The sequence below is a fragment of the Oratosquilla oratoria genome, chromosome 26, assembly GCF_046742065.1.
Source record: "Oratosquilla oratoria isolate Oo_2021 chromosome 26, ASM4674206v1, whole genome shotgun sequence".
NCBI classification, from domain to species: domain Eukaryota; kingdom Metazoa; phylum Arthropoda; class Malacostraca; order Stomatopoda; family Squillidae; genus Oratosquilla; species Oratosquilla oratoria.
In genome coordinates, this window is record NC_134802.1 from 33,929,212 (window position 1) to 33,941,711 (window position 12,500).

A 12,500-nucleotide genomic window follows, 5' to 3' on the forward strand; every position below is an offset into this window, starting at 1 on the left:
CCCCCACTACTCCCTCTACTTCTTCCCTCACTACTCCCCCTACTCCTTCCCCCAATACTCCCCCTACTCCTTCCCCCACTACTCCCCCTACTCCTTCCCCCACCTCCTTCCCCCACTACTCCCCCTACTCCTTCCTCCACTACTCCCCCTACGCCTTCCCCCACTACTCCCCCTACTCCTTCCCCCAATACTCCCCCTACTCCTTCCCCACTACTCCCCCTACTCCTTCCCCCAATACTCCCCATACTCCTTCCCCCACTACTCCCTCTACTCCTTCCCTCACTACTCCCCCTACTCTTTCCCACACTACTCCCCCTACTCCTTCCCCCACTACTCCCTACTCTTTCCCTCCACTAATCCCCCTACTCCTTCCCCCACTACTCCCCTTACTCCTTCCCCACTACTTCCCTTACTCCTTCCCCACTACTCCCCCTACTCCTTCCCCCACTACTCCCCTTACTCCTTCCCCCACTACTCCCCTACTCCTTCCCCATTACTCCCCCTATTCCTTCCCCCACTTCTCCTCTACTCCTTCCTCCACTACTCCCCTTACTCCTTCCCCCACTACTCCCCCTACTCTTTCCCCACTACTCCCCCAACTCCTTCCCCCACTACTCCCCCTACGCCTTCCTCCACTACTCCCCCTACTCTTCCCCCCACTACTCCCCCTGCTCCTTCCCCACTACTCCCCCTACTCCTTCCCCCACCACTCCCCCTACTTCCCCCACTACGCCCCCTACTCCTTCCTCCAGTACTCCCCCTACTCCTTCCCCCCACTACTCCCCCTACTCCCCCTACTCCTTCCCCCACTACTCCCCTACTCCTTCCCCCACTACTCCCCCTACGCCTTCCCCCACTACTCCCTCTACGCCTTCCCCCACTACTCCCCCTACTCATTCCCCACTACTCCCCCTACTCCTTCCCCCACTACTCCCCCTACTCCTTCCCCCACTACTCCTTTCTCTACTACTCCCCCTACTTCTTCCCCCACTACTCCCCCTACTCCTTCCCACACTACTCCCCTACTCCTTCCCCTACTGTTCCCCCTACGCCTACCCCTACTACTTCCCCTATTCCTTCCCCCAATACTCCCCCTACTCCTTCCCCTACTACTCCCCTCACTATTCCCCCTAAGCCTACCCCTTCTACTCCCCCCACTATTCCCCCTAAGCCTACCCCTACTACTCCCCCTATTCCTTCCCCCAATACTCCCCCTACTTCTTCCCCTACTACTCCCCCTACGCCTTACCCCACTACTCTCCCTACGCCTTACCCCACTACTCCCCCTACTGCTCCCCCTACTCCTTCCCCCACTACCTTCCCTATTCCTCTCCATTCCTCCCCATTCCTCCCCGCTACCCACACTCCTCCCCCTCTCCTCCCCCCACTCCTCCCCTCCCCACACTCCTCCCCCACTCCCCACATTCCTCCCCCCACTCCTCCCCCCACTCCTCCCCACCACTCCTCCCCACCACTCCTCCCCCACACTACTCCTTATTCCTTCCCCAATGCACTTTTGTTATTTATACCAATTTCGCTACTATTACAGTCTTCGTTACTATTACCAATTTCGTTAATTTTACCATTTCGTTACTTTTACAAATTCGTTACTATTACCATTTCGTTACTATTAAAGTTTTCGTTACTATTACTAATTTAGTTAATTTTGCCATTACGTTACTGTTACCATTTCGTTACTTCTATCATCGTTACTATTACCAATTTCGTTACTATTACCAATGTCGTTAGTATTACAGTTTTCGTTACTATAACGAATTTCGTTACTTTTGCTATTTCGTTACCATTACCAATTTCGTTACTTTTACCATTTCGTTACAATTACCATTTCGTCACTATTACATTTTTCGTCACTATTACCAATTTCGTTACTTTTACAGTTTTCGTTACTACTACCAATTTCGTTACTTTTACCATTTCGTTGCTATTACCATATTCGTTGTTACAGTTTTCGTTAGTATTACCAATTTCGTTACTTTTACCATTTCGTTACTTTTACCATTTTCGTTACTATTACAAATTTCGTTATTTACAATTTCGTTACTATTACAATTTCGTTACTATTACCATTTCGTTACTATTGCAGTTTTCGTTACTTTTACCATTTCGTTACTATTACCAATTTCGTTTTTCCATTTCGTTACTATTACAGTTCTCGTGCCTATTGCAAAGTTCGTTACTATTACCATTTCTTTTTGCTATTTCGTTACTTTTACCATTTTCGTTACTTCTTCCACTTTCGTTACTTTTATAGTTTTTGTTATTTTTACCAATTTCTTTACTATTACAGTTCACGTTGCCGTTATCACTAGCCATGCCATTATATCTACCCGTGGTGTTATCACTAGCCGTTCCGCTATCACTAGCCGTTCCGCTATCACTAGCCGTTCCGTTGTCACCAGCCGTTCCGTTGTCACCAGCCGTTCCGTTGTCACTAGCCGTTCCGTTGTCACTAGCCGCTCCGTTGTCACTAGCCGTTCCGTTGTCACTAGCCGTTCCGTTGTCACCAGCCGTTCCGTTGTCACCAGCCGTTCCGTTGTCACCAGCCGTTCCGTTGTCACCAGCCGTTCCGTTGTCACCAGCCGTTCCGTTGTCACCAGCCGTTCCGTTGTCACTAGCCGTTCCGTTGTCACTAGCCGTTCCGTTATCACTAGCCGTTCCGTTATCACTAGCCGTTCCGTTATCACTTGCCGTTCCGTTGTCACTAGCCATTCCGTTGTCACTAGCCGTTCCGTTGTCACCAGCCGTTCCGTTGTCACTAGCTGCTCCGTTGTCACCAGCCGTTCCGTTGTCACCAGCCGCTCCGTTGTCACTAGCCGCTCCGTTGTCACTAGCCGTTCCGTTGTCACTAGCCGTTCCGTTGTCACTAGCCGTTCCGTTGTCACTAGCCGTTCCGTTGTCACTAGCCGTTCCGTTGTCACTAGCCGTTCCGTTGTCACTAGCCGTTCCGTTGTCACTAGCCGTTCCGTTGTCACTAGCCGTTCCGTTGTCACTAGCCGTTCCGTTGTCACTAGCCGTTCCGTTGTCACTAGCCGCTCCGTTGTCACTAGCCGTTCCGTTGTCACTAGCTGTTCCGTTGTCACTAGCTGTTCCGTTGTCACTAGCTTTGCCGTTGTCATTATAGTTTTCATTACTATAAGAGTAATGATATCGGTAATAGTTACGAAAATGGTTATAGTAATGAAAATTGTAATAGTTACGAAAAAGGTCATCGTAAAGAAAACGGAAGTACTAATGATACGGTGATAGCAACGATAACGGTAATAGTAGTGATAACGAAACAAATCATGACAATTATAATGATGTGAGAATAAACACCTTGTGAGATCGAAACCTTTATTGGTACTACGTTTCGCTTGTTACAGCTTTTTCAAGTAACAAGCGAAACGTAGTACCAATAAAGGTTTCGATCTCACAAGGTGTTTATTCTCATAGTCTTGTCGGCTTTTGCCATTGTGATTCAATTATAATGATAACAGTGATGATAATAGTAATGACAATAGCAATGACAATAGTAATGATAATAATGATAACGGTAATGATGCTAACGATATCTAATTCTTAAAAGGGCAAGAAAAAAATTAAAGATAAAAATCCAGTCTTCTCTCTCACCTAAGCACCTCATTAACACATGCAAGTGCAACCTACAGGTGTTCCTTAGGAATCCCCTCCCACCTCAACACCTATTCTAGTATACTGTATACTAGATAACCTCATCTAGTCCAGGTTGCCCCAAGAGCACCTATCCATATGCCCCCCCCCAAAAAAAAAATAGATAAATAGATAATATGAAATAAGAAAATAAAATAAAATCTCACCCCATCTCTTCCAACCCCTCACCTTTCCAACAAAAGAACCCCTAACCCATCAAACTCACCCTAACCCAGTCTACCTAACCAGGCCCACCCTAACCCCAAACAACCCTACATACATCCTACTTACTCCTGTGTACCTTAACTTGAGCCCCACATCCCAGTCCTTGGTCACTCTTGTTACGGGCTGCTGGTATGTGAAGAGACGTTACGTATAACGTCTAAGTGCTTAAGAACCAGCGCACTTCTAGAAGCCACTGTAGGACTGAACTATCTGGTCAGGGCCTAGATAATTCGTAAGACTAGAAGTAAAGGTAACAAAGAAGATTCCAGGAAAGGAATATTAAACTAGCGATAAAACTAGTAAACGAAATTATTAATGGAAAATATTTACAGGCAATCAACACAAAAGAGAATGGGCAGTAGGGTCAATGGGACCGTTACATGATTACGAGAATATGGAAATTATCGTTCAAATAAGAAAACAAGATAAGTATGCAATATGGTACTATCTAAGTACAAAGAGATCAGGAACATGCATCAGAATAAGTAATAAGTACAAATATAAGTAAAGTAATGCAATGTATATCAGACACGTAATGTAGGCAAAAAAGGGTGATCACTTCACACCAATCGTCTCATGAGTCCAAACTTGTATTCTTATCAAGAGATCAATAGAGCGAAAAATGACAAGGAATGAGCGAGTTCCACCGCTTATATACCATTGGACCGGAAGCCGGATACTTCCGGTTAAGGGTGCGGAGAGTGAAAGGAGGGGAGGAGGGTAAGTTAACACGTCAACATGGGTAGTTTTAGGACCCTCGACTCGCTTGAACAATCTATTTATTTAGTAACTGTCAAATCTGTGCGCTCCGAACTATTCAGGATTTCGCTTGTCTGTTTGTTCTACAAGAGTGCGCACCTCTCCCCGCACGTAGGCGAGATTACATATAATGGACGGGCGTTACTGCTTAACATTGTTACAATACATACATAGACAAGAAATATGAACATAGTTATGTAATACAAAGGAACACAATTCTATAACATAATTACACATATGACGTAATATCTAATATTACGTTACACCTCCACCGTTTGGGAAAGCTTTTCACTTTCTGTTGAAAAGCTATGTTCTAGAAAGGACGTCGGCTAAAACATTAAAGACGCCTTTTATATGATGAATAGTTAGATTAAAGGGTTGGAGAAATAAACTCCAACGTGTAAGTCTCGGATTCTTGTTTTTCATAGTCTGTAGGAACTTCAAGGGGTTGTGATCCGAATATACTTGAATGGTAGTTGAGGAACCCAGGTAGACTTCGAAGTGGATAAGGGCCTGGACCAAAGCGAGCGTCTCCTTCTCAATTGTTGAGTAGTTCTTCTGCGCAGGGGACAGCTTCTTGCTGTAGTAGGCGATAGCGTGAAGAACTTCATTGTGTTCTTGCAAGAGGGCGGCACCGATACCGGTGTCGCTGGCGTCGACTTGCAGAAGAAAGGGTCGTTGGAAATTGGGTGCCCTTAGAACTGGTGCGTTAGTGAGAAGGGACTTCAGGTTTTTGAAGGCCGTCTCACAGGTAGGTGTCCACACGAAGTTGTGGTCTTTTCTCAACAGGTCAGTCAATGGTTCTGCTACATCTGAAAAATTTGGACAAAAACGGCGATAATAGCCACTCATTCCAAGGAATCGACGTACCTCTCTACGATTAGTGGGTGTTGGTACATCATTGATGGCTTTTATCTTGGCGTCTATTGGAAACACTTGGGAATTTCCAACTTTAAATCCCAAATAGGGGACCTGTGTATGTCCGAAATCACATTTGGACAAATTGATGGTAAGGTTTGCTTGGTCTGCTCTATAAAAGAAATTATTTAGGTGTTCAATGTGTTCTGTCCAAGACTGACTAAATATTATCACATCATCTAGATAAGTTTTTACTCCTGGCAATCCTGCAACAAGATTACTTATCATTCTTTGGTAAGTGGCAGGGGCATTTTTAAGCCCAAATGGCATTGCTCTGAATTGGAACAATCCCTCTTCCGTAATGAAAGCGGTAACTTCTCTTGAGCGAGGGTGTACAGGGATTTGATAGTATCCCCTTAACATATCCAACTTGGATACATACTTGGCAGTTCCTAGACTGTCTTTGATATCATCTATCCTAGGGATAGGAAAAGCATCGGCCTTAGTATGGGCATTGATTTTCCTGTAGTCAATGCACAGGCGATAAGAATTGTCAGATTTAGGGACAAGAATGCAAGGAGATGCCCAAGGACTACTGGAGGGTTCAATTATTCCCTGTTGAAGCAGAGTGTTTATTTCTGCTTTTATGAACTCCTTCTTTTTTGGATTGACTCTATAAGGGGCTTGTTTGATAGCCCTTGGCGAGTCTAGAATTATTTCGTGTTCTATCAAAGAAGTGAATCTTGGGGAATCTAGAAATAATTTTGGAAAACTTCTTAAGAGGAAAAGAATGTCTTTACCTTGTTTCTCAGATAAGTGTCCTACTTTTATCTGAAGATTTTGTAGTATCTGAGAGTTTTCCAAGGGAATCTCAGGAGGATTAGGCAGGTTATCAGGAGGCTCTTCGGATTCTATTGTGGTAGAGCTGCAAGCTGGAATTGGATCTCGGGAATGATAAGGTTTTATGGTATTTATGTGACAGAGACGGGAACTCTTTCTTCTGTCTGGAGTTTTGATTATGTAGTTGAGATCACTGGCTCTGGACAAGACTTCATAGGGTCCTTTGTATTTAGCCTGCAATGGATCTCCTGGTATGGGAAGATAAAGTAACACTTGATCTCCTGGAGAGAAAGTTCTAAGTTTAGAATTTTTATCATACCGACCTTTCATTACTCGTTGAGCATTCGTCAAGTTCTCTCTTGCCAACTTCCAAGCTTCTAACAACTTCTCGGTGACCTGGGACACGTATTTCAAAGAAGGAACAGGTGGTTCTTCTTTCATCCATTGTTCATGAAGTATCTTTAGGGGACCACGGACTTCATGACCGAAGACTAATTCTGACGGGCTGAATCCAAGGCTTTCTTGAATTGTTGTTCGGGTGGCGAACAACAAAAAGGGGAGTCCGTCTTCCCAATTTCGAGTGTTCTCAGCACAGAAGATTCTTAACATTGTCTTGAGCGTTTGGTGAAAGCGCTCTAGAGCACCTTGTGATTGAGGATGATAGGCGGAGGAAGTTACATGATTTATACCTAGTGTTACAAGAGTTTCTCTAAACTTGTTGGAAAGAAAATTACTTCCTTGATCACTTTGAATGTTCTTAGGAAATCCTACCATAGTGAAATATTTCAACATTTCTCTGATGATATTTTGTGCTTTAATATTTTTCAAAGGAATGGCTTCTGGAAAACGAGTGCTCATACACATGATTGTGAGAATGTACTGATTTCCTTTACTTGAAGGAGGTAAAGGTCCTACACAATCAATAAGAACTTTTTTAAATGGCTCTTCCATTACAGGAATGGGATGGAGTGGAGCTTCTACAATTTTCTGGTTGGGCTTACCTACAAGTTGACATGTATGACATGTTTTACAATATTGGGCAACATCTTTGACAACCGTGGGCCAATGGAAATGTTGGGTTATGTTGAACAAGGTCTTTCTTACCCCTAAGTGACCTGCTAAGGGAGTATCATGAGCCAATCTTAGAACATTATTCCTGAAACTAAGAGGGAGGACTATTTGATTCCTTACTTGCCATGGCTGGTCAGCGGTTGCGGTGGATGCTCTCCATTTTCGCATTAGGACTCCGTTTTCTATATAGAAACCTCGTGACATATTTTCAACTTCTTCTGGAGATGAAACAATCTCGTACAAATTTTTAAGAGAATGATCTGACTTCTGTTCTTTGATTAATTCTGCTCTAGATAGAGAAACTGGTGAAGAAGAAGATGGGTCAGTTTGGGAGAATAGGGATTCTAAATTATAAGTCTCCTCTTCAGATTTCTTGTACTGAGATCTGGTTACAGCACAAGCGGGAAACAACTGTAAGTTATCTGAAGGTTCTACTGAGGTCTTAGGGTTATTTGTTATTAAGGGAGAAATGACTTTGCTTCCAGCGATGTCATTGGCCAACAATAAGGATATTCCTACTATGGGAAGAGAGTCTACTACTGCTACTTTAACCATTCCGGTTGTTAAATCAGACCGCAAGAAAACATTATGTAATGGACATTTTATAATTCCTCCAACTCCTTCTATCAATATATCATAACCTGTATATGACTCACCCAGATTCTGCAAGACAGAATTTAAAATCAGACTTTGCTTTGCTCCTGTGTCTCGGAGTATGGAAATAGGATATTGTTGTGAACTACTACTATGAGATATAGTTCCTGAAGATACAAATGGTTTGAAACAAGGATCATGATCTGATGAGGGGGGTTCTACATTACTTGACAATACCGGCTTCTTTGGTAGTGTATCCTGAATAGAGGATTTTGAATCGTCTGATTTTATATTACTTACAAGAGTTGGTGTCTTATTGGAGAATGAGGGTGTCAGTCTCTTTCTGCAATTAGAAATGTGATGGCCAACCTGTTTACAATATGAACAAGTTACAGGGGGATTAGTCTTAAACCTTTCCATTCTTTGCCAAGGTTGGTTTGGAGGATATTGATTGAAATCAGACCTGTAACTGAAATGTGATGGGCTAGACTGATTTTCAAAGCGTTTCTTTGGGGCCCAAGGATCAGAGTATTTTGTTGAATCTGGAATATATGACTTTGACTTTTGGGATTCCATTTGTCTTGACTTAGGTTTATGATTTAGTGTGAACTCATCAGCCAATACAGCAGCTTTAGTTAAAGTTTCGGGAACATGATCATCTATAAAAATCCTAAGATCTGTCTCTAAGGTATTCTTAAACTGCTCCAATAAAATCAACTGTTTAAGTCTATCTAAGGTGTCCGTTTCACTAGCCAAACACCACCTATTGAATAACCTCTCTTGTTGAGCCGCATATTCTACGTATGTTAACTGAGGTGTCTTCCTATAATTACGGAATTTCTGTCTATAGGCCTCTGGTATTAGTTCATAAGCTTTTAAAATACAAGCTTTCATATTATCATACTCGCTTTCTGCTTCTGAAAGAGAAGTATAAATTTGCTGAGCCTTACCCTTAAATTGTGTTTGAATGATTAATGGCCAATTTTCTTTAGGGATTTGTAACTGTTGCGCCAATTTTTCCCACTGAAGAAAGAAAATTTCTGGCTCTCCCTCTGAAAATATGGGTAAAAGTTTTACATACTTGGAAATATCTATACGACCTTCCTGAACTACGGGTTGTCTATCAACAATCCTAGCTTCTACTTCTGCCTTCTTTAATTCTAACTCTGCCAATTTGACTTTAGTTTCGTCTTCTCTAGCTTTAAATTCTGCCTCAATTTGCATTTGTTTCAGTTTAGTTTCCTCCTCTTTAGCTACTTGTTTCGCTTTAGCTTCCTCTTCTCTAGCTCTAAATTCCGCCTCAATTTGCATTTGTTTCAGTTTAGTTTCCTCCTCTTTAGCTACTTGTTTCACCTTAGCTTCCTCTTCTCTAGCTCTAAATTCTGCCAATTTGATTTTAGTTTCCTCTTCTCTAGCTTTAAATTCTGCCTCAATTTGCATTTGTTTCAGTTTAGTTTCCTCCTCTTTAGCTTTAAATTCTGCCTCAATTTGCATTTGTTTCAATTTAGCTTCCTCCTCAAAATCTACTCTCCTGACCTTTAATTCAATCTCCTTAATCTTAAGTTCGGTTAGTCGTGCCTCCATTTCTAACCTATTTGAAGGAATTTGTATAGCTGTAATCTCTTCTGGAGATAATATCTCATCTTCGATCAGATTTTCAACAAGTTCCTGAAGTATTTTTTTCTTTCGTAAACTTGTATCAATGTCTACTCCAAAGTGCTTGCCTATTTCTATCAAAGTGTCTTTAGTTTGTTTCTTTAAGAAACTTACCTTGGGATTTTGAACGAATTCTTGAACTATATCATCCATCTCTATAAGAATGTGTTAAATACCTGATCCAATATCCTGGCAAGGTCGCCACTTTGTTACGGGCTGCTGGTATGTGAAGAGACGTTACGTATAACGTCTAAGTGCTTAAGAACCAGCGCACTTCTAGAAGCCACTGTAGGACTGAACTATCTGGTCAGGGCCTAGATAATTCGTAAGACTAGAAGTAAAGGTAACAAAGAAGATTCCAGGAAAGGAATATTAAACTAGCGATAAAACTAGTAAACGAAATTATTAATGGAAAATATTTACAGGCAATCAACACAAAAGAGAATGGGCAGTAGGGTCAATGGGACCGTTACATGATTACGAGAATATGGAAATTATCGTTCAAATAAGAAACAAGATAAGTATACAATATGGTACTATCTAAGTACAAAGAGATCAGGAACATGCATCAGAATAAGTAATAAGTACAAATATAAGTAAAGTAATGCAATGTATATCAGACACGTAATGTAGGCAAAAAAGGGTGATCACTTCACACCAATCGTCTCATGAGTCCAAACTTGTATTCTTATCAAGAGATCAATAGAGCGAAAAATGACAAGGAATGAGCGGTTTCCACCGCTTATATACCATTGGACCGGAAGCCGGATACTTCCGGTTAAGGGTGCGGAGAGTGAAAGGAGGGGAGGAGGGTAAGTTAACACGTCAACATGGGTAGTTTTAGGACCCTCGACTCGCTTGAACAATCTATTTATTTAGTAACTGTCAAATCTGTGCGCTCCGAACTATTCAGGATTTCGCTTGTCTGTTTGTTCTACAAGAGTGCGCACCTCTCCCCGCACGTAGGCGAGATTACATATAATGGACGGGCGTTACTGCTTAACATTGTTACAATACATACATAGACAAGAAATATGAACATAGTTATGTAATACAAAGGAACACAATTCTATAACATAATTACACATATGACGTAATATCTAATATTACGTTACACTCTTCCTTTCGTACTTTACAAAACCCAACAGATCTCACCCTCCCACCCACCCACCCACCCAAATTCACCCTTTCGTTCTCTCCCACCCCCATCCCCCACCCTTGGGGCACCTTACGCATCCTCCCTACTCGACCCAACACACCCTCCGCCACCCTAACGCATCCCAACCACCCCATCCACCTTCCCACCCACTTCCTTGTTATGTAAGACGGTTGGTCCCCCGACCGCCCACCTCCTCCTCCCACCCCATCCCCTCCGGACCCCTGACCTTGCGAATCTCGGGTCAAATATAAGGCGGCGCTGGGTCCCCCCGGGTGCCAGTTGGGGTCCAGACACGACGGCGGTGGCACTTCTCCCGGCACGAGACTCGTGGGGTCCCGCCCCCCCCACACCACCACCACCACAGTCCCCTCCCCCCCCATCCCCACCCCCCGTCAACTCCCGGTAAAGCCAACACGACAAAGGAGGCAAGGAACTTACCTTCGACGCGTTGCATGACAACAACAACAACAACAGCAGCAACAACAATAACGTATGTTATGTCATGAAATGAGTCTTGAAGCTAAGGAGACTCTCGCTCTCTCTCTCTCTCTCTCTCTCTCTCTCTCTCTCTCTCTCTCTCTCTCTCTCTCTCTCTCTCTCTCTCTCTCTCTCCCTCTCTCTTCACCTCCCTCTCCCTCCCTCTCTCTTCACCTCCCTCTCCCTCCCTCTCTCACAGACACAAGTGATTCTTGCAGAGATATGACGTCATGTTTTCGGCCGGGTTCGGCTTCGTCGAGCATGTCCATATTTGGACACCGAGCCGAAGTTGTCTTCACCCGCACGAGGTGGAGGAGGAGCATGAGGAGGAGATGGAGGAGGTGAAGGAGGAGATAGAAGAGACGGAGGAGAAGAAGTAGACAGAGATAGAAGTGGAGAGAGAGTTGCAGTGACGAAGATAAAAGTGGATGGAGTTTGCTACGCAGAATTCTCCTCCTTCTCCTCCTCCTCCACTTCCTCTACCTCCTCCTCCTCCTCCTGTTGTCTCTCGCTTTGGAGCTTCCCTCCTCCTCCCCTCCTCCTCCTCCTCCTCCTCCTCCAGGTCTTCTTCAACATCTCTGTCGGTAGTGAGAAAGAACAAATTCATAAAACGCTCTCGAAACAAACAAACACATTGAAAACCATGAGAATTTAAAAGGAAGAAGTGACAGAGCAAATGTCCGTAAGGTCGAGAATCCCACCCGCTCTGGGCCCTCGCGACTTGTGCCCTTCTCGTCCCGACGCCAACTATGACGTCGACTCGAGCTGCGCTCCTATTGGTTACGCTTTCATTCATAAAATGATAAAACTGGTGGGACAGGGCAACAGTGGCTCAGTTGAACTAGAAGGTGCGTTGTGATCAGAGGTCCATGCTCACTCTGCCGGCGGCCTGGTCGTGCTGGCTTATACTCGTGCGACCTGCCCTACTCTTCTTCTGTCCTGACGGTGCCCTCGAGCAATCGGCGAGGTGCCTGGGATCTGTCTTCTCAGGACGGCGCCCCTACTGGCTCAACCTTCAGCGACAGCAGGGGCTGCCTTAGCCAATCCACCGCCGCCGTCCCTTCGCGGCGGCCCTTTAACCATATCAGTCCGAAGGAGGCGATCCTCGCCTCACCAGCCCGAAGACCCACCCCCTCCTGCAGCGCCTTCGTCAGCGGAAGAACAACTACAATTCTTCCACTGCTACTCCTCC

The 12,500-nt window shown here is 44.1% G+C and overlaps 1 protein-coding gene across 2 annotated transcripts in view; it reads left to right on the forward strand.

Annotated features, from left to right (window-relative positions):
- LOC143039462 (uncharacterized) overlaps positions 1–12,500 on the forward strand; it is a 60,169-nt gene that overhangs the window by 17,900 nt on the left and 29,769 nt on the right. Inside the window, exon 1 of one of the 2 annotated variants that reach the window (XM_076209556.1) lies at positions 11,465–12,500. This exon is cut by the window's right edge and continues 448 nt beyond it. The exons of the other annotated variant lie outside the window; for it this stretch is intronic. The gene's annotated coding sequence lies outside the window, so the exon portion shown is untranslated. Of the gene's footprint in view, positions 1–11,464 lie in introns of those variants that run through there. 2 annotated transcript variants of the gene reach the window in all.